Source organism: Danio rerio, chromosome 9 (assembly GCF_049306965.1).
Source record: "Danio rerio strain Tuebingen ecotype United States chromosome 9, GRCz12tu, whole genome shotgun sequence".
Taxonomy (NCBI): domain Eukaryota; kingdom Metazoa; phylum Chordata; class Actinopteri; order Cypriniformes; family Danionidae; genus Danio; species Danio rerio.
The window spans coordinates 43,777,238-43,800,000 of NC_133184.1; the positions used below are offsets into that span (position 1 = coordinate 43,777,238).

Sequence of the window (22,763 nt, forward strand, 5' to 3'; positions counted from 1 at the left end):
TCATGTATTCATAACGCACAGCTTGAGCAGATTTACTTGTTTGTTTGCTTGAGCTCATGTGAATATATGAACATGTCTGAAAACATGGCAACCTTTTTTATGTAAAGGGAATTGCTCTAAAATCTAGATCTAAAGTCCTGCTCTAAAATCGGAAGGAATGTCATCAGTAATTTAAAGCATAAAACACAATTTATGTTTAAATAAACAAATACATATAAATGTAAAATATTAATTTTAAAGGAGAAACCGAGAATTTTAATATTAGGGCTGCACAATATATATAGTTGAAGTCAGAATTATTAGCGCCCCTTTGATTTTTTTTTTTTTTTTTTTTTTCATTTTTAAATATTTCACAAATGATTCACAGTATGTCTGATAATATTTTTTTCTTCTGGAGAAAGGCTTGTTTGTTTTATTTTGGCTAGAATTAAAGCAGTTTTTAATTTTTTAAATAACATCTAAGGTCAATATTATTAGCCCGTTAAAGCTATATATTTTTTCACAGAACAAACCACCCTTATACAATAACTTGCCTAACTATGCTAACCTGCCTAGTTAACCAAATTAACCTGGTTAAGCTTTTAAATTTCACTTTAAGCTGTATAGAAGTGTCTTGAAAAATATCTAATAAATATTACTGCCATCATGGCAAAGATAAAATAAATCAGTTATTAGAGTTGAGTTATTAAACTATTATGTTTAGAAATGTGTTGAAAAATCTCTCTATTAAACAGACATTGGGGAAAAACATAAAGAGAGTGGCTAATAATTCAGGGGGGCTAATGATTCTGTCTTCAATTGAAGTTTCAGCATCGATCTGCAATGTTCGCATCCACAATATTCACCTTGCAGAACATGCAATGTTGAGTTGGGATTATAATAAAAAATAACAGAATCTATTAATGTGACTTTTTTTTTTTTTTTTTTACTCAATGTATTTTCTAAGACCTGTGACTGTAAGATTTAAAGAAACTTAAAACATTTGGGAACAAGAAATTACAAAGTTTGCTGCTTTAACAAAGATTAAATATGTTTATCTTATAAAATGAAGGCTATACAGTGTAATTTATAGATTTGATGACTAAATTCCTCATTATTATAATATTCCACCAAAAACCATAAATCACTGTTTATTTTGTTTTTATCTGTGCTTTTATTTTTAATGACATTTTTATAGAGATATTTTTGGATATTTTATGAAAATGCACCCCTTACAAATCATCCCAATCAATGTAAAATAGCGAATTCTTCATTTAAATAATGGCTTACACACACAGCATTGTTTATTGTTTACAAAACAAAATTAAACAAACGTCCTGTTGCACTTCTACACTTGATTTTGGTTTTATTGTAAAAGCAAACAAACAAACAAGAAAACATGTTAAATGAGAATGTTTTTAAATAAGTTTGTCTTACACTTCATAATTTAATTTTTTTTATAGTATATGTGTTAATTACGGTACTTTTACCATAAACCAACATATCAACCATTTGGTAAAAGCTGATATTTCAGAAATTATGGGATGTGTTGAAAAAAAAAAGCATTGAGTGTTAACAAGCGACATTAGGAGTTAAGAAATGCAATCCAAACATTTTTTTTTTCTTGGTGGAGTAGTATATATTTAATGAAATTCTATTCATATATAATCAATATATATCACAATATATGTAGAAGATATGTAGAAATACAAAATAATGTCAGTTCTTTTTTCCATTATCGTGCAGCTCTACTTAATATCATAATTAACTTAAACTGAAAGCATAAATCTAGTCTGTTTGTAGTTTGAAATAAAAGCTGACTTAAGAAAGTATAACGTAAAGCTTATGTTGACAGATTTACACTAATAAAATTCATAATCTACAGTTACGTGAGCTATATTAATTTAAAAGGTTTTTGTTGTACAGTGTATGTCTGATGAATTAAAGTAATAACAATAATTAATATGTTTATATGGTGCTAATAATGCTATTTGTAATCATGTCCTGTTTTAATCTTGTTTGTAATTTGAAATGAAAGTTGAATGAATATTATAAAATACAACAAATACATTTATTCCAATTAGCCAAATAAATATTTAAAATTTGTCATTTAGTTTAATTTAAAAATAAAACGTCTAAAATAAAAAAAAATAAGAAGAACTATATGGACATATTAAAAAATGAGGGCACAATTAACAAAACACATACAAATTACTAGAATATCTTTATCTAAAATACAATTAATCTGTTTGATTTAAAATTAAAACAAGGGAAAAGTCAAAATAAATAAATAGAAAAAAAACAGTAGTGCCTTAGTTATAATAATGTTGTATGTGTACTGTATATAGGTGTTTGTTCATGAAGTATAAAATTAAAATGTTATTTTTAAATCTAAAATGAGGGTGGCACAGTGGTTAGCACTGTCATCTCAAAGCAAGAAGGTCAATGGATATTGTCCTGGCTGGGTCAGTTTCTTTGTGGAGTTTGCATGTTCTCCCCGTGTTGGCATAGGTTTCCTCTGGATGCTCCGGTTTCCCCCGCTGCCCAAAGACATGCGCTATCTATAGGTCAATTGAATAAACTAAATTATCCACAGTGTATGTGTGTGAATGAGTGTGTAAGGATGTTTCCCAGTACTGGGTTGCAGCTGGAAGGGCATCCGCTGTGTAAAACAAATGCTGGATAAGTTAGTGGTTCATTACTGGGGCAACCCCTGATGAATAAAGAGACTAAGCCGAATGAAAATGAAAGAATGAATAAATATCTATAGGGAAAAATAAGTCATTGTTTTATTTAGTTTATTATGTATTTATTTATATTCATTCAGTTTTGTGTTTGTGTACTCAATTGCATGTATTTTCCTCTTCTGTTCTCTCTCTATCCCTCTTTCTCTCTTTTCATAGTTCACAGCTCATTGAACTTCTGTAAATGTATGCAGTGTGTGACGCCAATGAGCATGCAACTTATGTAAACCTCACCACAAATCGATATATTCAGGCTCACTGTGAAGACTGTTTTACCAGCTACTGAATACATTTGCATAAGCAGGGCACAGTGACTCCTTTGCCACCGATTTGTTAAGGAGAGAGTCCATTTCGTACAGTATGTGGACTCATTTTGGAGTCATTTTAAATCAAAAGCAGTTTGTAATCTGCTCATGATGTGAACCGCAAATTTAGCTAATATTATCACAAACTTGTTTCCATCTTGAGGGGTTTTCGTGTTTTGAAGCCACCACAGAGAGCATGTTCAGTCATAAAAACTGCACATTAGCATTTGATCTGTGTTGTGTCAGGATTGTGTACGGTAAGAACTGCTGAGAGGAAGAACTAACACATGCACATGTACATATAATTTCACAAATTTTTTTTTCATAAATATCTGTCTGTATGTTGCCCCACCACAGTAGCAGGCCATATTAATCCAATTCTGAAATATATGGTTTTTACATGTGCCAGATTCAATTTTTTTTTATTTTTTTATTAAAGTGTTATGTTCTGGTTTCACAAACAGGGTTTATGTTGGGCCAGGAGTTAGACATGAATCAGTTAGGAGATTTACAGTGGGATATTTTTTATAGATTTGCATCAGATAAATATAATTAATAGCGTCTATAATGATAAAATAAGGCACTAATAAATTTTATGATCATTCAGTGCAAGATTCTTTCAGCTAAAGTAGCTTAGTCGCATGTTTGAATAGGATTAAGCCTTTATTGCAAAACCAAAGGTGTGTGTGCGTGCGTGCGTGCGTGCGTGCGTGCGTGCATACGTGCGTGCGTGTGTGTGTAATTTAAGAAAACATAGCCCTATATATGTATGTTCTCCCTGCCTTCGCGTGGGTTTCCTCCGGGTGCTCCAGTTTCCCCCACAGTCAAACGACATGCGGTACAGGTGAATTGGGTAGGCTAAATTGATTGTCCGTAGTGTATGAGTATGTGTGTGGATGTTTTCCAGAGATGGGTTGCGGATGAAAGGGCATGAAAACGGCCGACAAGAAAATGAATGAATAGCCCTATATACATTTCTTGAGATCATAAAATATGTAGCCAGAAATACGTATGGATGCATTTCGTCTTTAAAACGAACAATATGGAGCAGTATGATGCCATTCTTTTTCTCGATTGCCAGCTGACCGCTTGCCTCCGTGAGGGCTTTCCCGCTGTTACCAGTTTGACGATGTCTGTACGAGTTTGTCGGTGGACTTGAAACGCAGAGAGGTGATGACATGGCAATGGGGTTCAAGTCTGGCGAAGAGCGATTCCAGAAAGCAGAAAAGACAAAAGCCAAAAAACAAAGCAAACATGTAAATAGCGGGGTGAGAATGTGGTAAAATCTGAAAACTTGGTAAAAACATCAGGCGAAGGCTTTTTTATTTTTTTTTTGGATTGCTTATTAAAACTGTCTGGGCTGGGTTTAGGGAAGTGGCTGAGCGGGTCAACTGGTGCTTTTGAAAACACCTAATGGTTGAGTTTAGGGAAGGAGGAGGGTGGGTCAGTTGATTAGTCAGTCAGTTGATAGCGACCTCTGGTGGATTTTTGCAAGAGCAGTAGGCGTGTGAATGGCACTCGCTACAAAAATCTGAGATCTCAAAAAGCGTGCAAAGCAGCCTCTGGTGGACTTGCAAAAACAAAAACTGCAAAGAAACATACCTCCAAGGACGTACCTCACTCTCCAGAAATGTATATAGTGGTACATTTTCAGAATGAGCCTGGGTTTAATTTAAGCATAAGAATTTAAGTATATTTTTATTATTTTTAGAATGCAAATGGTTTTTTTACAGTGGTGTGAAAGTGTTCGCCCCTTACTAATTTCTTATTTTTCTGCATGTTTGTCACACTTTAATATTTCAGATAATAAATAAATAAATAAATAAATAAATAAATAAATAAATAAATAAATAAATAAATAAATAAATATTTATTAATCAAAGTGGTGTTACTTCTATACCTCACATAATGGGACACACATACCTTCCAAAATAAACTGAGGCAATAAGGCCTGCAGTTCCTTGGATGTAGTTGGTGTGTGGTATTTTGTGACCTCTTGGATGAGTTGTCCATATGCTCTTGGGGTGATTTTGGTCAGCCGGCCACTCCTGGTAAGGTTCTCCACTGTGCCATGTTTTTGATAGAGGATCTCACTGTTGTTCGCTGCAGTCACAAAGCTTTAGAAATGGCTTTATACCCTTTTCTAGACTGGTAGATGTCATTTTTCTTTCTCATTTGTTTTTGAATTTCTTTGGATCTCAGAATGATGTTTAGCTTTTGAGGATCTTTTAGTCTACTTCACTTTGTCATGCAGGTTCTATTTAAGTTATTTCTTGATTGTGAACAGGCATGGCAGTGATCAGGCCTGTGTAAGACTACAGAAATTGAACTCTAGTGTGATCAACAAGAGTTCAGTCATGTTTTAACAGGGGGGGAAACGCGTTTTCACACAGGACTATGTAGTTTTTTATTTTGTTATCCCTTAATAATAAAAACATTTACTTAACTGCATGATGCTGATTTACTAGTGTTATCTTTGACTAATATTTAAATTTGTTTGATGATCTGAAACATTAAACAAGTAAGGTCAATATTATTAGAGATACAATACAAACATGTGACAAACATGTAACTTAAACCACTGTATGTGCAATATATATATATATATATATATATATATATATATATATATATATATATATATATATATATATATATATATATATATATATATGTAAATTAAATTTAAATGTTTTATAGTTTAAATATAATAATTATTAATTTTTAAAAAAAGTATATACAAGTGATATATTTAAAAATAGAGTGTATATTAAATATCAATATTAAATACCAAAAATTAGTTGAGATATTTTTTATGTCAATTAATAGACTTTATTTAATTTTTGTTATTTTTATTTGTTTATATTTTGAAAAATGTAAAAGTATTTTAATATCCAATTAAAAGTGATCTTGTAGGAATTTACTCTTGTAGGAGTTTACTTATTTGAAAGTAATTTATGCTGTAAATATGCTAGCAACTATATATATATATATATATATATATATATATATATATATATATATATATATATATATATATATATATATATATATATATATATATATATTAATTTGTTAATATTTTTTATAAAACCCACAAGATCAAGAAATGTCAACACTTGTGACCATCCTGTCATCTGACCTGAACTCTCTCAGTGATTCTGGGCATCGGGTCAGCCCTGTGTCACTGTCAGATGCACTCTTGCAATATTTACCAAATCTTGAAATTGCTTTCCGATATGAATGCAGCCTTTCATATATGTTATGTGGAAAGCAGCACCTTGCACTTTTATTGCTGGAAGCTTTGAGCTTAACGGAATTGAAACCCTTTCTGGACTTCTGCTCTCAAGATCTTGAGATTCATTTTAAAAACAGATGATCCAGCCGACTGAGTTTTTTTTTGGACCATTGTAGTTCTTTCAGATCTAGTGTGTAGATCTTCTCTCTAATCAGTCTAAAAATCACTTTAAATCCGCAGATGTGAGGTCATTGAATACAATTTTTAATAATTTTTTTTTTTTTTTCAAGTGAAAATGAAAAAGAACTATAAGGACATTAAAAAGACATCAAATGTGTCAAAAATTACTTTAACTGGAATTAAAATATAGAAATAAATACAATTCAATAATGTTTTTTTACACGGTTCCCATACTTCTTGAAAGTACTTACTTGAATTTCAAACGTATAGATTCAAGGCCTATAAAGTACTTTAAAAAAACAACCATAGGTCCTTAAAAATGCTTGACTCAATTTTAAAATTAGAATCGTTTATGATTTTATTTCAACAATTCCACAAAATGTAAAAAAGATTGAAAAAACTGAGAAATTTCTTAAATTAAAAATCTTAAATTTTTATCTTGTACAGTAACACTGACAATGCACATTTGATCAATATTTATGAAACTGCATTTGAATATTACCTGTATTTAATTCAAACAATGAAAATGATCTACTGTAGTATGAAATGGAAAATGCTTTATATAATTCACATTTTAATTTAGTCTTTTTTTATGTGTCATTTTTAATTGTAACTTAAACTCCACACTGTTTTTCAGAACACATTATAACCTAATTAACATTAACTCATTTCCAAAAACTATTTTTTGTCCTTGCAAGATACTAGTATTCAGCTTAACATGCATTTTTAAAGCTTAACTGGGTTAACTAGTCAAATTGGGTTAAATACAGTCCTCAGCAAAAATGGGTATACCCCATTTTAAAAATGAATATTTTTGGCCATTTTTCAGTGAATATGGGTAATATATATTGCTGCATTTGAACAAAAAGATTTATTAAACAGATATATGAATTAAAATAATATTTTAATATTTTGGCCAAAGAACATCTTTAGAAATCGTAAGAGAATAGATTTAAATTCATGCACAATATTGCAAAAAAAAAAAAAAAAACTACAACATTTCTGCAAAATTCTATATATTGTTTTGTTTCTCTTGACTTTTGCTATTTTTAAAAATGTTATTTAATATTTTCTCTAACATATACATTTGGGCTACTAATGGCTTCAGTACTGATTAAACTAATGTATATGCACAAATTTAATATTGTAAAGCCTCCTATAAAAAATATTAATTTAAATGAGAGATTTGTGTACTTATATGCTGAGCATTGTAGGCAAATCATTGGACAATGGTGGTTTTCTCTATAGCTAATCAGAAAATAAAATCATAGGGTGGCTAATACTATTGACCTTAATTATTATTGTTTATTTAAAAACTGCTTTTATTCCAGCCACAATAAATGAACAGTACTTTCTCCAAAATATGATTTGCATAAAATAAACAAATGTTTCAGAATTTTCAATAGCTTTTTTTCTGTTGTTCTTATTGTGGACTAGTTATGTCAGTCACAGTGAAACACACTGGAATATAGAGGATTATTAAGTACTCTGAAGTGAAAAAAAAACATTTTATTTGATTGTTCAACAGCATTACAAAAGTTCCCCCAGAATCCCTCTCGTCTGTCAGCTGAGCTTTTGAAATGTGGAGCGATTGTGGCATTGATTGGGTCTGGAGCCGAACACACTTTTGTGTTTTGCATAATTTGTCTTGTTAAACAGTTATGCTTTTCAGCAGTGTGGATTGTTTATTTCTGTTGAAGCTTTGCAATACTTTCCTCTGCCACTAATGATTCACTTTGATGCTGATGCAGCCTGACTGATTCTAAGGCAGGGCATTACACACACACACACACACACACACACACACACACACACACACACACACACACACACACGCACACACACACACACACACACACACACACACATTTCACCGCTTCAGGAAACAAAGGCAGGCATTTCGGCTTTGATTTTATTCTGTAGATCTATAAGTTCTAAAAGCTTAATATACTGTAAGCATGTTTTACAAGGTGCATTCACACATTCAGTTACTGTGTGCATGAATATGCAAGCGCAGCGTAATTTCCCCCGCAGCAGTGGGAGACAACTGTACATTCTGCTGTTTTTACCTTCTTTTGTTTGAGGAAATACTACACTCTTGTCAGAGTTTTATATTTTAGCATTTCCCCACCAGGGCGAATATACATACAGTTGAAGTCAAAATGAATAGTCTTCCTGTGAAACTTTAGTTCTAGGATGATTTCATGTCTTTGCATATGAAAAATATTATGATGATGGTACATAATATTTTTCTGCTTAATTTGCAAGATGCTAGTGTTTTAAAGGCTTTAAATTGCTGCTTAAAGTGCAATTTAAAGCCTGACCTAGATTTTGATCTCTAGTCAAGTTAAGGTTAAGATGTACAGGCTGGGTGTCTGCAGATTCTTAAAAAATAATAAATTCCATAGTATAAAAATAAGGCCTTAATTAGTCTTAAAAAGTCTTAAATCTGTGCTTCAGAAGTCTTAAAAATGCAGTCGAACTGACCCCATAAGGAAGTGAAGTAAATTAAATCTCTGTCTATTTGTCACCTATAACGAAATAGGACCCAATAAAATACACACTCATTCACTCATCAAGCAGATTTCACTAGGAATTTGCTCTTAATGGTAACTGCGTCAAAATATACATTAGCGAATAAAGAACTAGAGATGCACTGATCTCTCTTCATAAAGCCGTATATGTGCCTATGACATATCCATGATACACTGTGATATAGCCGGGCTCGGATCGTATCACTTTCTCACTACAAATGATCCGCCTTCTTTTCAATCGAGCCGAGACCACCTCATTTAGGCGATCTTGGACTAATTTGATTTGCGCGGATTCGAGCGCGATTGCTGGGTTCACAATGATTTACAGTGGGCAAACGAGACAGGTTCTGAAACAAATGTCTAGGTGTGAAAGCCCCCTTAAAAATCTTAAATATAAAGGCTGATGGTGTGGTGCAACTACTACACGTTGCAATGTGACTACACGTCGCATCGACACGTAATGCAGGCTCTGTGATTGGTTGGCTTGGTAGCACTGACTAGCTTGGGCGGCACTGAGAGCCGCAAGCCCGATGGAGCTAGTGTTAACAAGTGTCGAATCCCGTGAGAGAGCTCAAGATGGAAACTTTTGCTCTGTGTTTACCTTATGATTAAATTTGTTTCACGTCCACCAGTTCCCATCTTTCAGTTTTCAAGAGTTCACACTTAGCTGATGATCCATCGAAAGTTTGTTTGGCATGCTGTCCCGGGAGAGAGCCCTGAGCTCAAGGGATGCTCGAGATCCTCGAGAGCGAGAGGGGAGCTTGAGCTCGGTGGATCTCAGAACTCCCTGGCTGCAGTACCTGAGGGAACACATGAAAAAAAGGGAGCTAGACAAGTGCTTGATTTGCTATGTCTGTTATGCATAATGTATATCTTTGTATGGTGGGAGGAAACCGGAGAACCCGGGGAAAAAACATGTGGGCACGGAAAGAATTTACAAACTCCTCACAGAAACGCCCACCAGCCTGGCGGGACCAGGGCCGGCAGTGTTTTTGCTGTGGGGCTAACAGTGCTAACCATTGGGCCGCCATGCCGCCCAATCTATGGTAAAGAAGGAGAATAGGGAGGAAGGAGGTTTTCTTCCAAACGAAGATAAAGTGGATTGAAGACTGTGGTTATTTATAGTAGCTTAGGATATGATTGGAAGATCATGATTAGCTAATACGAGACCGGCTGTGATAAATCATAACCACATGATCCTCTCTAAATTAGTTTATAAATAAATGTCACTAAGCGTTCAGAAAAATACAAAATACCCAGAAAGAAACTCGACACAGAGGAACATAACCTACTTCCAGCTAGTGTTTCGGAAGAGTTATTGTGTTAACACAAACAGCGCGCAGAAGTATAAACTACTAAGCGCAAGGCAGGCGCCGTGGGTCACGCCAATTACTCGATGCAGAAGTATACATCAGCCTTAACTGTTAGAAACCAAACTCTCAGAAAGTATATTTCTTAAGAGGGCTAATAATATTGACTTTACAATTGTTTTTATTTATTTTTTTCATCAAACAAACTTTTATTCCAGTCAACAAAAAAAAAAGACTTTCTTCAGAAGAAAAATACTTTTGGAAATGCTTTGAAACTTTCTTTACTCTGTTAAACATTACTTCGAAATTATTTTAAAAAATCTAAATGTTACAGGAGGGCTAATAATTTTGACAATTTGATTTTATCAGAAGTTAGAATTGAGCTAACAAATAATGACTGTCAGTAAGTTAAAAATTTGGAATAGCAAATTTACTTCCTAAATTAAATGTATTTCTCATTATTGTGGGTATTGTATCTCCCAATTAGTTTACTTTAAACGTGCAATTTTATTCCTTTATTTATAGGTTGCTGCTTTATATCTAACAATGCTGGTATAATTGAGCTCAGAATTACCTGGTTTATGTTTTAAACAAATATATTCAATAGTAGTGTGCCTACAATCTCCTAGAAATGCAATGCCACCTGCTATCAAAACAGCAAATAGTCGACACCCTGCAGTACACTTAGTTTGTTCTTCAAAACACTGAAAATAAGTGCAAAGCTTTTTTTACTATTATAATTTCTGCTTTCTTGACAGAACGTGATGATGATTCTTACTCACAACCCCCCTGAGACAAACGTCCAGACACTGATAAATGCATGTTGATTTATTTAGACTTGTTCTACAGGCTTTGGCATTACATCCTTGCTGGCATTGCAGTCTCAATTTTATAATAATTTTATAATACATATATTTTTTAAATAGCATTAGCAATGTAGGCTATACTGTACGCTACCTGACTAAAGTCTTGTCGCCTATCTAAGTTTTAGGAACAGCAAAATAATAACTTGACTTCTAGTTAATCATTTGGCATCAGAAGAGGCTTATATGAAAGGCGAAGGCTTCTCGATTACCCTTGTTTTTACTAAAATAAAACATGATCATCGGGCAAGGCAGTGGCGCAGTAGGCAGTGTTGTCGCCTCACAGCAAGAAGGTCGCTGGGTCGCTGGTTCGAACCTCGGCTCAGTTGGCGTTTCTATGTGGAGTTTGCATGTTCTCCCTGCCTTCGCGTGGGTTTCCTCCGGGTGCTCCGGTTTCCCCCACAGTCCAAAGACATACGTGAATGTGTTTCCCAGAGATGGGTTGCGGCTGGAAGGGCATCCGCTGTGTAAAAACTTGCTGGATAAGTTGGCGGTTCATTCCGCTGTGCCGACCCCGGATTAATAAAGGGACTAAGCCGACAAGAAAATAAATGAATATTCTTGTTTTACATATAATAGTTCATAGTTCATAGAGCAATGTCATGACATCCCCACTGGACATCAATCAAGGTTCATCATTCAGCTAATTTTAGTGGTACCATATAAAGTTGTGTGTTTCACTTTAAATTTTTAAAAAAAGCTTTAAGTGCAGTGAAATTATTGTCACTCTTTATGTCCACACACATGACAGCAAACTCAGCAACTCAGAATGAACCTCTTAAACATAGTCAAAACCAACCATATCAAAGGTCATTTTATAGTGTTCACTGTAAAATATCCTCCCAGTCGATTTGTGTTGAGACAACATGAAGGAATTAACTTATTAGTGTTTTACAAATTTAAGTGAATCAAGCGTAAAAAGATTCAATTGTCCCCCCAAATTCTCAAGATTTGTGTCGTTTCAGCTCATTTTAAATAAGTAGTTTGAACAAACAGCATTTTTTGAGTGTTGGATCTGGACCTGTAAAACCGTCTGCATTTACCCGATCCACATACCTTGTATTTAAATATCAGAGAACAATTGAGTGAAGTTTTAAAAACTAATTTAGAGATGAGCACATGATATGAATAATAGCAGCTGGTTTCTCATCTACAATCATCGATAAACCAATCAGATCAATCCTAGCCCACAATAAATAGCCCATTTTCACCTTACTTCCCTTATGTCTTGAAGAATCTCCCGTCCACCCCATTTCCTCCTTTTCTGGGGGAAAATGAGGAAATCTCATTGACCTGATCTCTGACCCCCTTTTCATGCTAAGGGACCAGGCAGGATCCCTGGGCTGAATTATCTCTGAGCTCAAAGTTCTCTCCCTGGACAGCATGCCAAACCTGAAATTAGTATCAAGTAATATGTAAGTGTGAACTCAAACATTTTTAATCAATGCATTCTATATGACACCTTTAATATTAGAATAGTGTTGTCCATATAAACATACAGAGTGTAGACTGTAGGACACCCACATAAAATAAAAAAAACAGCCTGAAGTGTGCATGAGGAGAGGAAGTTTGGCAAGAGAAGTTCATCATCAGTGAATCGCTGTGACATCTTCTTTGCCTACTTCACTCCTGTGTCACTGGGCCACACAAGCCTCTGTGTTGTGGATCAAAGTGGGGGACTGGTGTACATGAGAACTTATAGCATAGGACAGCGAGGAAGGAAAGACCCAGAAGACCTCAGAGGTCTCTCTGAATCACTGGCACTGTTTGAGGGATGATGAGGCATTGCTTTAAGGAAGGCTGAGCTATGTAGTTTGCTGCCAAGCTGAGCTGAACAGACATCTTGGTGGAGGATGGACCATATTATTATGCAGTGTTTCCTCATGATAAACAACAGTTGAATATCCCAGCACCAGTTTAAACGTTTGTGTTATACTTGTATGCAAACAAGTATTTGCTTTTGCATTTAAATAATTTGTATTATTCAATGCCTCCTACTACATCTTACCCCAGACATGCTCAATAATGTTCATTTCTGGTGACTGGGCTGGCCAATCCTGGAGCACCATGACCTATTTTGCTTTCAGGAACTTTGATGTGGAGGCTGGAGTATGAGAAGGAGTTTATTCTGATTTATTTACTTTAGTTTCAATAAGACGTTATTATGATTTTCATGTTAACATGAGTTACCAGACATGCTTGAACGTCTATATCAGGGGTGTCCAAACTCGGCCTTGGAGGGCCGGTGTCTTGCAAAGTTTAGTTCCAACCCCAATTAGACACACCTGGGCTAGCTAATCAAGCTCTTACTAGGCTTTCTAGAAACGTCTGTGCAGGTGTCTTGAGGCAAGTTGGAGCTAAAATCTACAGGACAGCAGCCCTCGACGACCGAGTTTGGGCACCCCTTGTCTATATAAATTTTTTTTTAAATTAAGACTATACATATAATACATTAATTTGCTTGTTTTTTTGTTTGTTTGTTTTTATTCCGTATTGCTTAGTTTGCAAATTTTAATGTCAATGCAAAGTCTAGTAGAATAAGAGAATGCATCAGAGAATGTTTGTTCTTAGGAAAGATGGTCGAAGGCAGGTAGCAGACATGAATAAACAAACAAAGCATAGATTGGTACATAGCAAGACTAGGTAAGGGAAACACGTCATAATGTTTAAAGTAACGTATAACAAGATTCAGCATTGAGAGTCTAAAATTGAGCCGTATATATGTGTGGTGTAATCAGTACATGCGCAGCATCAGCTGAGTGTAATCAATGAAGACTTGGAGCAGGTGTCTTGCATGACTGGATCTTGTAGTCCATATACCAGCGGATTTGTTGTCAAAACTTAGCCAAAACTTGCTCCAAGATTATTGGTTTGCCTTAGCAGAGTCTAGCAGAGTTACATGAACAGCAAATCCTAAGGAAACCTCAAAGTGTGAGGATTCCCATCCTCTTAAGTCTTTTTTGTTCTGTTGCCCTCTGGAGAAGGTTTAGAAGCATCAAATGCTCTTCTAACAGATATATATTCACAATTGTTCCTGAGGCAATTGTTTGTAAGTGATTTGTCTCTTTATGTGTTTGTTGTATCATGTAATGCTACTGCCCTAATTTAATTGCCCCTGGTGGGATAAAAAATGTTGTTACTTTATTAAATTTAAACTTAAAGGTTTATTTAAGGGCTATGTGAAATAAGTTTTTGTAATGTTCATATCCACTTAATGAAAAGAAAGTATTCATATGTTCATATCCACTTAGCGAAAAGAAAGTATTCATAAACAAAATGTTTTATAAGAAACGTCTCTCTCTGAGCTCTGAGGCTTTGATGTTTTGCACTTGACAAATGAAATAATCTTTTAAAAGAATAGTTTTCCTGAACAGAAAAATTCTGTTGCCATTTTTGTACACTCATGTCACTCCAATCTACATGCTTTGAAAGGCTTTTTCGTCTGCTTTCATCAGCTATTGCCCCTCATAATGAAAGTGAGAACGCTCCAAAATGACAAAAATCATCATTAAATTATCATAAAAGTGGTTCATGTGACACTATATTCCAAGTCTTCTGAAGCCATGCAGTAGCCTTTATAGACACGTAAATAAAGAAATTAAATCTTGACTTTGGCTGTAGCTCTCAAATGTGGCGCTGTTTTGTAGTCTGCATTAGGGCTGCACAGTTCTGGCTAAAATAAAAATCATATATATGTTTTTTTTTTTTTTTTGCTTAAAATGTACTGTAGATCACAGTGTATTCGATTGATTTTTCTCATGATTCTATAGATAAAATAAAGGCTAATAAGAGTAGGTTATTATCATTTTTCAAACATAGGTAAAAACAATAATAATATTAGGCCTACATTGCTTAGCTTGATTGAGTGAACCTCATTTTGAAAATGATTATTTTTATCAATTTCTCAGTGAATATAGGCAATGCATTTTGGTCCATTTAAACAAACTGATTTATTAAACAGATATATTTATTAAAATAATATTTTAGTCACCAAGCGCATTTAGAAATGAAAAGATAATACAATTAAATTCAAGCAAAATATTGCAAAAGAAGATTACAACCTACGAAATTTCAACTAAATTGTAAATTTTTTTTTTTTTTGCTTCTCTTGATTTATCCTCTTTTTAAAAACTTGTATTTATTATTTTTCTAAAACGTTTAAATTTGGGTGTACTAGTTTTTAGATCGTTATCATACGTTGTTTAGTCAGATTTGACTTCAGTATTGACTAATCTAATGTATATACACAAATATAATATTTTATGCATCTTCCTTTTAAAATATGAATTGAAAAAATAGATTTGTGAGGGGGGTAATTATATATGCTGAGCACTGTATGTGTAGGTCTACTGTTGGTTAAAGTGCTAAATGTTGTATAGACTTGAAACGGTGCGGACTTGAATAAAATTCAAGTTTGTTCTGGTCGTTATGCAAGGTAAAGTAATTACATCACAATACAACTATTAATTATACAACTATTGATAATTCTGAAATTTAATTATTAAGATTGATCATAAGCTTGCAATCTGTTATTGACAACATTATTAGACCATTTTTTTTCCTCTGGTAAAATGAGACATTTGTCATAAGATTCCATCTTGCAGTCAATTCCAAATTCTAGATCAGTTAGATTGACGCTGTTAAACATAGATTTTTACGCTCAACACTCCCACGTAAAACCCAACAGTCAACTTCTTCAAATGAAATGAGTGTAGTTAACTTAAAATTGACTGAAAGTTAATTCTACTCATTTGAAAAGCGTTTTGAACTCAGTGTTGAAGGTAATGAGTTAATTAGATACCTCATTACTTCAACTTAAATGTAAGTTCACAGTACTTATATAGATTAAAATTTCAACTCAAATGGTTTGTAGCAATCGGTTTCCTTAAACGGTTTGAGTTGCCTTAACTTATTGGCTTTTACAGTACTCAGTTGATTTGAGTTCTCTTCATTTATTGGGTTTTACTGTGCTCTAATGGCTTCGTTTACTTGGATTATGTTCACAGTACTCATTAGGATTAATTTTTGAACTTAAACAGTTTGTTTCAATCGTTTTCCTCAAATAGTTTGAGTTACTTTAACTTTTGGGGTTTTACAGTGTATCAAATTATTATCGTAATCATGACTCTAAATTTTTAAATTAAAATTTTGGTCAGCTCACATGTGATTTCGCAGCTCTGAATAAGTTGTTACATGAAGACAGAAATGACATTTTTGGGTGAATTGCACCTTATAAACGTTCCTGAGCAACATATTTAAAACAATATGAAGACTTGAGTGATGGTTTTTTCGCTTCTCTCCTGAACTTGAAAATATAATTTAATTCGAATTGAGATCACAATAGTTTTTCGATTAATCGTGCAGCCCAAGTCTGCATTCTCGTTAGACTTGTTTTGAGAATGAGAATAGAAAAGATTTTACCTTTTGTGTTCTGTAAGTCATACAGGTTTGGAACGAAATGTTAAACTGTTCGTTTAACACTGTGTTCTGCTGTATCGGAGAGTGTATCTCCTTTTCGCATTGTATTGTTTTTGTAGATTTCCTGGCATCTTTTAGCTCTGTAAATTAACAAGGTTGTTTATGCACCATAAAGGTGACAGTTTCGGCCTGAAAGTTCCATTTGAAATTGATGTCACAAGCTATTGGTTTTGGCTGCAGGGGTGTCCCATTATTGAAAGCTCTTGCTGCAACCAAATGGAGGGTCAGGCGAAAATTTCCATTACCCACTCTAGCTAGGCCTGGATGAGAGCAGTGGCGTAAAAGCTTTTAGAGCAGGGACAAAAGCCTGTCTGCTGCGTTGTGACTGAGACCCGAGGCAACAGAATTTTCCACTTACCCTCAGCCTGCGTGTGTGATGCTATGGCCAAGGGATACACTTAACTACAGAATTCCTCCAGACCTTTGGGGGAACGTGTCTGAAGCAGAAAACTTCCTCTTTGAAATGAACCATTCTCACATCGACCTCAAGCATTTTGAGCATTCAATCTTTCTTTTTCCCAATATAAAAATGAACCCTCATTATCACTAAGAACATCCTGAGAAACTCTTTTGGAAGATCTGAGTGGAAAGAGATTTGTTTGAGTGCATAAAACAAGAAGCTTCTCTTCGAGCTGTGCTTGTATGGGCATTTGCACGTTCTCTTTATGCTCAGCGATTTATAGATTTTTGAGGGCTCTCAAAGCAAAGACACTGAGCCAGTTCAGCACGTGTCAGGCAGTCAGTAATGAGCTTCTTAATTAAACCCTGAGGCTTGTGGCTCAATTAGGGCTTACAGACAGAGTTAAACTGATCAATCCAGGAAATGCTTCTGCAGAGCATGGCAGCTCTGTCGGATGTATGGCAGAAGAGGGCTTTGAAGAACAAGAGACTGATTTAATGTTCAGTTCAAGTGTCATTTCTGTTTTTGGAGATCAGTTGCCCTTCACCCTTTCTCTCTTGAATCTTTGTATCCTTCATGCTCGTCATGGCCTATTAGCTTGCTCAATTGATGATTGTACGATGTTCCCAACCAACTCAACTGTGCCTCACACCCCACCCCGCCTTTTGACCTTGCTCTGGGCATTGGTCGAGCTTACTTATAGTACCAGGGATATTCATGTTGCTCTTATTGTGCCTAGTGTCTTCCATCTGTGGTCCTTGCTCAACCTTGAAAACTTCCCTCTAACTGGTAAGAATACTAGATGAGCTGCACTAACATTGTCTAGACCAGATGCGATCGTTGTAGCTTGTCTCACAACAGCTAGACGTTGACTAAATGAAGTTTCAAAAACCTTTTGTCAGAAAAAGTGCTTGGCATACATCAGAAATGGCATCGGTTTACTGTTGGAGATTTGTTGCATCCATTGCGTCTTATCTAGACTTGAAGGAATCTGTGGTTATGAGTTCTGTTGCTCTGTTTGTGTCCAGTGTTGACAGTGTACAAATGTGTATCTTAGGATGTATGACTTCGGTTTTACACTTCTCTGGAGAAATCACTTGAAGTTTCTTCCTCTTTTTGAATGTTTGCACATTTGTCTTTTGGAATTAGGATTTTCGTTACCTTCAGTGCCTTCATGTTAAGTTCTTCCTGGTTGAACTTAACCTCATGAGTACCTAGAAGCTCAATCGTTTTCTTACTTTTTTTAAATGGCTTTTAAAACCACTTTTAACCTCTTTTCCCTATAAATGAGTTTACACATGTATTTAACCTTGCTGAATCATAATTAATGTGTATTCTGCTCAACTGAAGAGAATTAGCCAAAGGTTCATAATCCAGATTGTGCCAGCAGAGCTCCCCATAATTCCTCACTCTACCGGATTAAAAAGGCTGGTAGACACAACGACTGTCAGATATTTTGATGCTGATCGAAAGCCACCCCTCACCCAGCTTAAACCGCTTGATTTTCAGGCCATCGCCTTTTTATTGTTCATGCCATGCGTCTTTTAGCTCTGAAAAAATGAGGACAGGGTGGGGTGAGGGTTTAGGTAGAAGGGGCATGGAAGCATACGAAGGTTGAAGCGTAAATGTCAAAACAGACAAATATTCAGTTTAATGACAGCGGTAACTGATGTAAGAGTCTACAGATGGTGACCAGACACCCTTGGTTGGACCAGACTGCAGGAATGGGCATGTACAGTGGAGGGTACAGCTTCGTTGATGTGTCACCCAATGGAGATACCCAGACGGCTGGAGTCTTGGGTCCTGATTCCACCCCCAATACCCCTGGGGCAGCTGGCTGTGCAAAGTGGGACTTTTCTAGCCTCAAAAACCTTTACCTCAGCCCAAGCAGAGATAATGCTGTCGACAAACAAGGGACTTGCTGCAGTGAAATTTGGATTTAGGCGTTTTTTTTCCCTTTGCGCATTGTATCCGATGAGAAGTCACGTGGCCAGCGCCTCACCCACATGACCTCATCCCAGGACCAATCAAACGAGGTTGTTCCATTGGGGCTGAGCGAGCGATCGCTAGAGAAATCATTTTCCCTCTGTGGTTTTTAATTTCAGTCCTTTCCGAACGTCGATACTGGTGGCCGTCGATTAGGAGCTCTGTGAAGGTAAACATATTTTAAATAATAATTTTGGCATATGCTTCGATGTAACACTGTGGCCTTGTCAGTTATGATTGAGCATTAGAAATGACATTCTCTGAAAAAATTGACCATTATGAATGATGTTCCTTTGGAATCAGTCTTCTAGTCCTAAGTTGCCCAATTCCAAACAGTTTTGGACCTCTTCGGCCAAGAAGTCAAATTTTGAACAATATTTGAGCTAGGTTGTGGCGTTTGTGTATTGTTCGACAATGGTCTGTGTGCCGAAGACAGTATGGCGTGAAGGATTGTGACTCTTGTGTCAGTCTCAGTTGCGATTCCGACCTTGATGGCAGTTCGTAACATTAAACACAGCTCGGCCCTTTGATTAATGCTTTCAGAGAGGTACACAATTTCTGTTCGCCATCGTTATTTCAATTACCGTCATGAGTTCTTTATCTGTCACAATGAAGTGAAAGAGATTTGGTCTGAAAACTGTTGGTACAGAATCCACCCATTGAACATTTTTGCAGATTATGTATGGCTAGATTATAATTTTAAGAGATCTTTAACTTGCGAGATTCAATTTGTAGGTCTATATTTCCATGATACCATCTTTCCAGGATGTCTCGTGGACGAACACTATCTTGATTCTCATACTTCATTCTCATGCTGCTTTTTTACATCTGTGATATCATTTATATATTTAGATAGCTGCATGAATGATTAGTCTAAACATGCATGGATATTCTTGTAACTGTATTACGCTTTCTGTCTGCATTTTCAGAAATGGTTTTCACTGTGATGCCAGGAGACGGCCAGAGGTGTCTCCATTTAGCATTTCAACACTTTCGATTAGTAGGCCATTAGCGTAGTGTTGGATCATTGGTGCCGATATCCTGGGCTTTCAGATCCCTGGATCGGTTTTGCTTGATCTTGCATTGGCATTGCTGGGCGACTGAGCTTTTGATTATAATTTGGGTTGAGATCCAGGCAAGGGCGACTGATCCGGGCTGACAGTTTTCGAGCCGCCTGTCAGGCTGAGTAGGGGAGGGTGGCCCTGCAGACACGTGTACTGCAACAAAAGGCTCCTCTTGAGTTGTTCACATATGAGTGTTCATGCACCCCCTCCTCCCTCATAACAAAACGCCCAGGCGAAGGGACCCCGGCCTTGGTGATGCCGCATGCCTATGGGGAAAGCTTGTGCCAGAAAATCCTGCATATATATATATGTTTTTTTTTTTTTTTTTACAGTGATAAGCAGTATTGTCACTTGGTGTGCTTGCAACACACGTCTTGGAAATCAGAGTAATAAAGCATTGTTTTATTTCTTCCTTCTCATTGAAGATTTAGATTTTGTTCTTGTCTTTATCTTTTTGTGCATGAACTGAGAAACCAATGAAACAAAACGAAGACTAGTCTTTGTCTTAACTAATTTTTTTAGTTGTTAATAATGTAAACAGAACAGGATGTGACTTTAAATTGACTTTGTTTGTTTATTTATTTTGAAATCTTTGACAACCATTGTGATCTAATTGTGATTAATTAATCAATTGCTCTTTAAACAATGCGGGAAGTTCAGTGTATTGTACATAATGTCTATTTAATTTATTTAGAACTAACAAAAATATGAAGTTGAAGTAATATTTAATAGTTTGCTATTTCTACATAGCATTTGGTTTAGATTTCCAGATATTTCAGAATGTGTTTGTAAAATTGATTGTTTGTTTGTCTATTTATTTATTTTGAAGTATGAACTTATTTGTATTTTTTAAGTAATTCAGATTCTATCTAAAAACTTTGACAACCATTGTGATCATGAATTAATCAGTTGCTCTTTTATCAATGTGCAAAGTTTAACATATTGTGCATGATGTCTGTTTAATTGATTTAAACCTTTACATTTGACAAAATATGAATTTAAAATAATATTTAATAATCTGCAATTTTATTATTACTTTTTGGTTAAGATTGCTAGATGTAAATGGGATTTTCGTTTAAAAATTAGTTAGTCATACAATGAATTGATTTAAAAAAACATTTTAGGTTTCTGTTATGGGTCATTTTATTGTTATTTTAAACAAATATTTAATAAGAAACATTATTTGAACAATTTCCCCTTGCTGTTGAGCTGTAGGTCAATGGTACCCAAAGGTTTTATCACTGTGGACTGGTCAAAGCTTGAAAAATTTCCCATGGCTTAGAAGGGGGGGGGGGGGGGTATGTATGTATGTACAGTTGAAGTCAGACTTATTAGCCCCCTGTTATTTTCCCCCCCAATTTCCGTTTAACAGAGAGCAGCTTTTTTTCAAAACATTTCTAAACATAATAGTTTAAATAACTAATTTCTAATAACTGATTTATTTTATCTTTGCCATGATGACAGTAAATAATATTTGACTAGATATTTTTCAAGACACTTCTATACAGCTTAAAGTGACATTTAAAGGCTTAACTAGGTTAATTAGGTTAACTAGGCTGATTAGGGTAATTAGGCAAGTTATTGTATAATGATGGTTTGTTTTGTAGACTATCGAGAAAAAAAAATGTTTAAAGGGGCTATTAATTTTGACCCTAAATTTTTTATTTATTTAAAAACTTCTTTTATTCTAGCCAAAATAAAACAAATAAGATTTTTTCCAGAAGAAAAAATATCACCAAAAATACTGTGAATATTTCCTTGATCTGTTAAACATAATTTGAGAAATATTTAAAAAAAGAAAAAAAATGAAGGGGGGCCTAATAATTATGACTTCAACTTTATAGATTGCTAGGCGAGCATCAACAGTTTTCTCAGAGAATGACAAGCAGACAAAACAAAACATTACTGCAGCCCTGACACAAGTTTTATTCATGGAGAAAATGAAAAAGCACTGCATTGTTGGGGTGTTCTGTGTTTGTGAAATGTGTATATTCTATGAAGCTAAATCATACACAAATGTATGAAGCGGATCAGTCGGTTCTTGTCACGTGGCTCACGGCATTCTAAAAAGAGAAATTTTCAATTGTGCGCCTGGAAAGAGCTCCAAATATGTGTGCGCAAGCTACACGCCTCCTTTGGAAATAACAAACTTGCCCGCAGAAAAGACGCAATATGTGAACCGCCCCTAAAGTCTGATTTATACTTCTGTCAAGCGCACATGTATGCTTCGGCACAGAATTCGCGCAGTCGCATAGCCCTCGCCACCACTGGCGCTGACTCAAGAGTGTAGGCGGTGCTGAGAGCCACGAGCTCCATAAAGTGTGTCGAGTCCCATGAAGGAGCTCCAGATGCAAACTTTTGTTTTGTGTTTACCTTTATGATTAAAGGTGTCTTATATCTGCCAGTTCCTGCCTCAGAATGAGCTACTTGTAGCATTCAGAAAAAAACTAAATTCCTACAAAGAAACTCGACACAGATGAACATAACCTACCACCAGCTAGCATTTCAGAAATGTTATGATCATTCAACGCAGAAGTATAAACCAGCCTTGAGGCCGCCATCATTTGCGATCTCCAGCAGTTGATCTTCTTGCACAGACATGCTGGATTTACCTGATTTGTTGATAAATGGGCTGCGGCTCCAATCCTTGGCAGTTTGCGGGTCCATCACTGGGCATTTACC

The 22,763-nt window shown here is 35.3% G+C and overlaps 1 protein-coding gene across 51 annotated transcripts in view; it reads left to right on the forward strand.

Moving 5' to 3' along the window:
• Nucleotides 1–22,763, forward strand: part of pcbp3 (poly(rC) binding protein 3) — a 137,243-nt gene that overhangs the window by 51,018 nt on the left and 63,462 nt on the right. For 7 of the 51 annotated variants that reach the window (XR_012384960.1, XR_012384969.1, XR_012384974.1 and 4 more), the window contains exon 1: nt 17,740–17,820. The exons of 29 other annotated variants lie outside the window; for them this stretch is intronic. The gene's annotated coding sequence lies outside the window, so the exon portion shown is untranslated. Of the gene's footprint in view, nt 1–17,489; nt 17,821–18,047; nt 19,187–22,763 lie in introns of those variants that run through there. 15 more of the 51 variants (XR_012384957.1, XM_073911925.1, XM_073911927.1 and 12 more) reach the window with 7 other exon arrangements.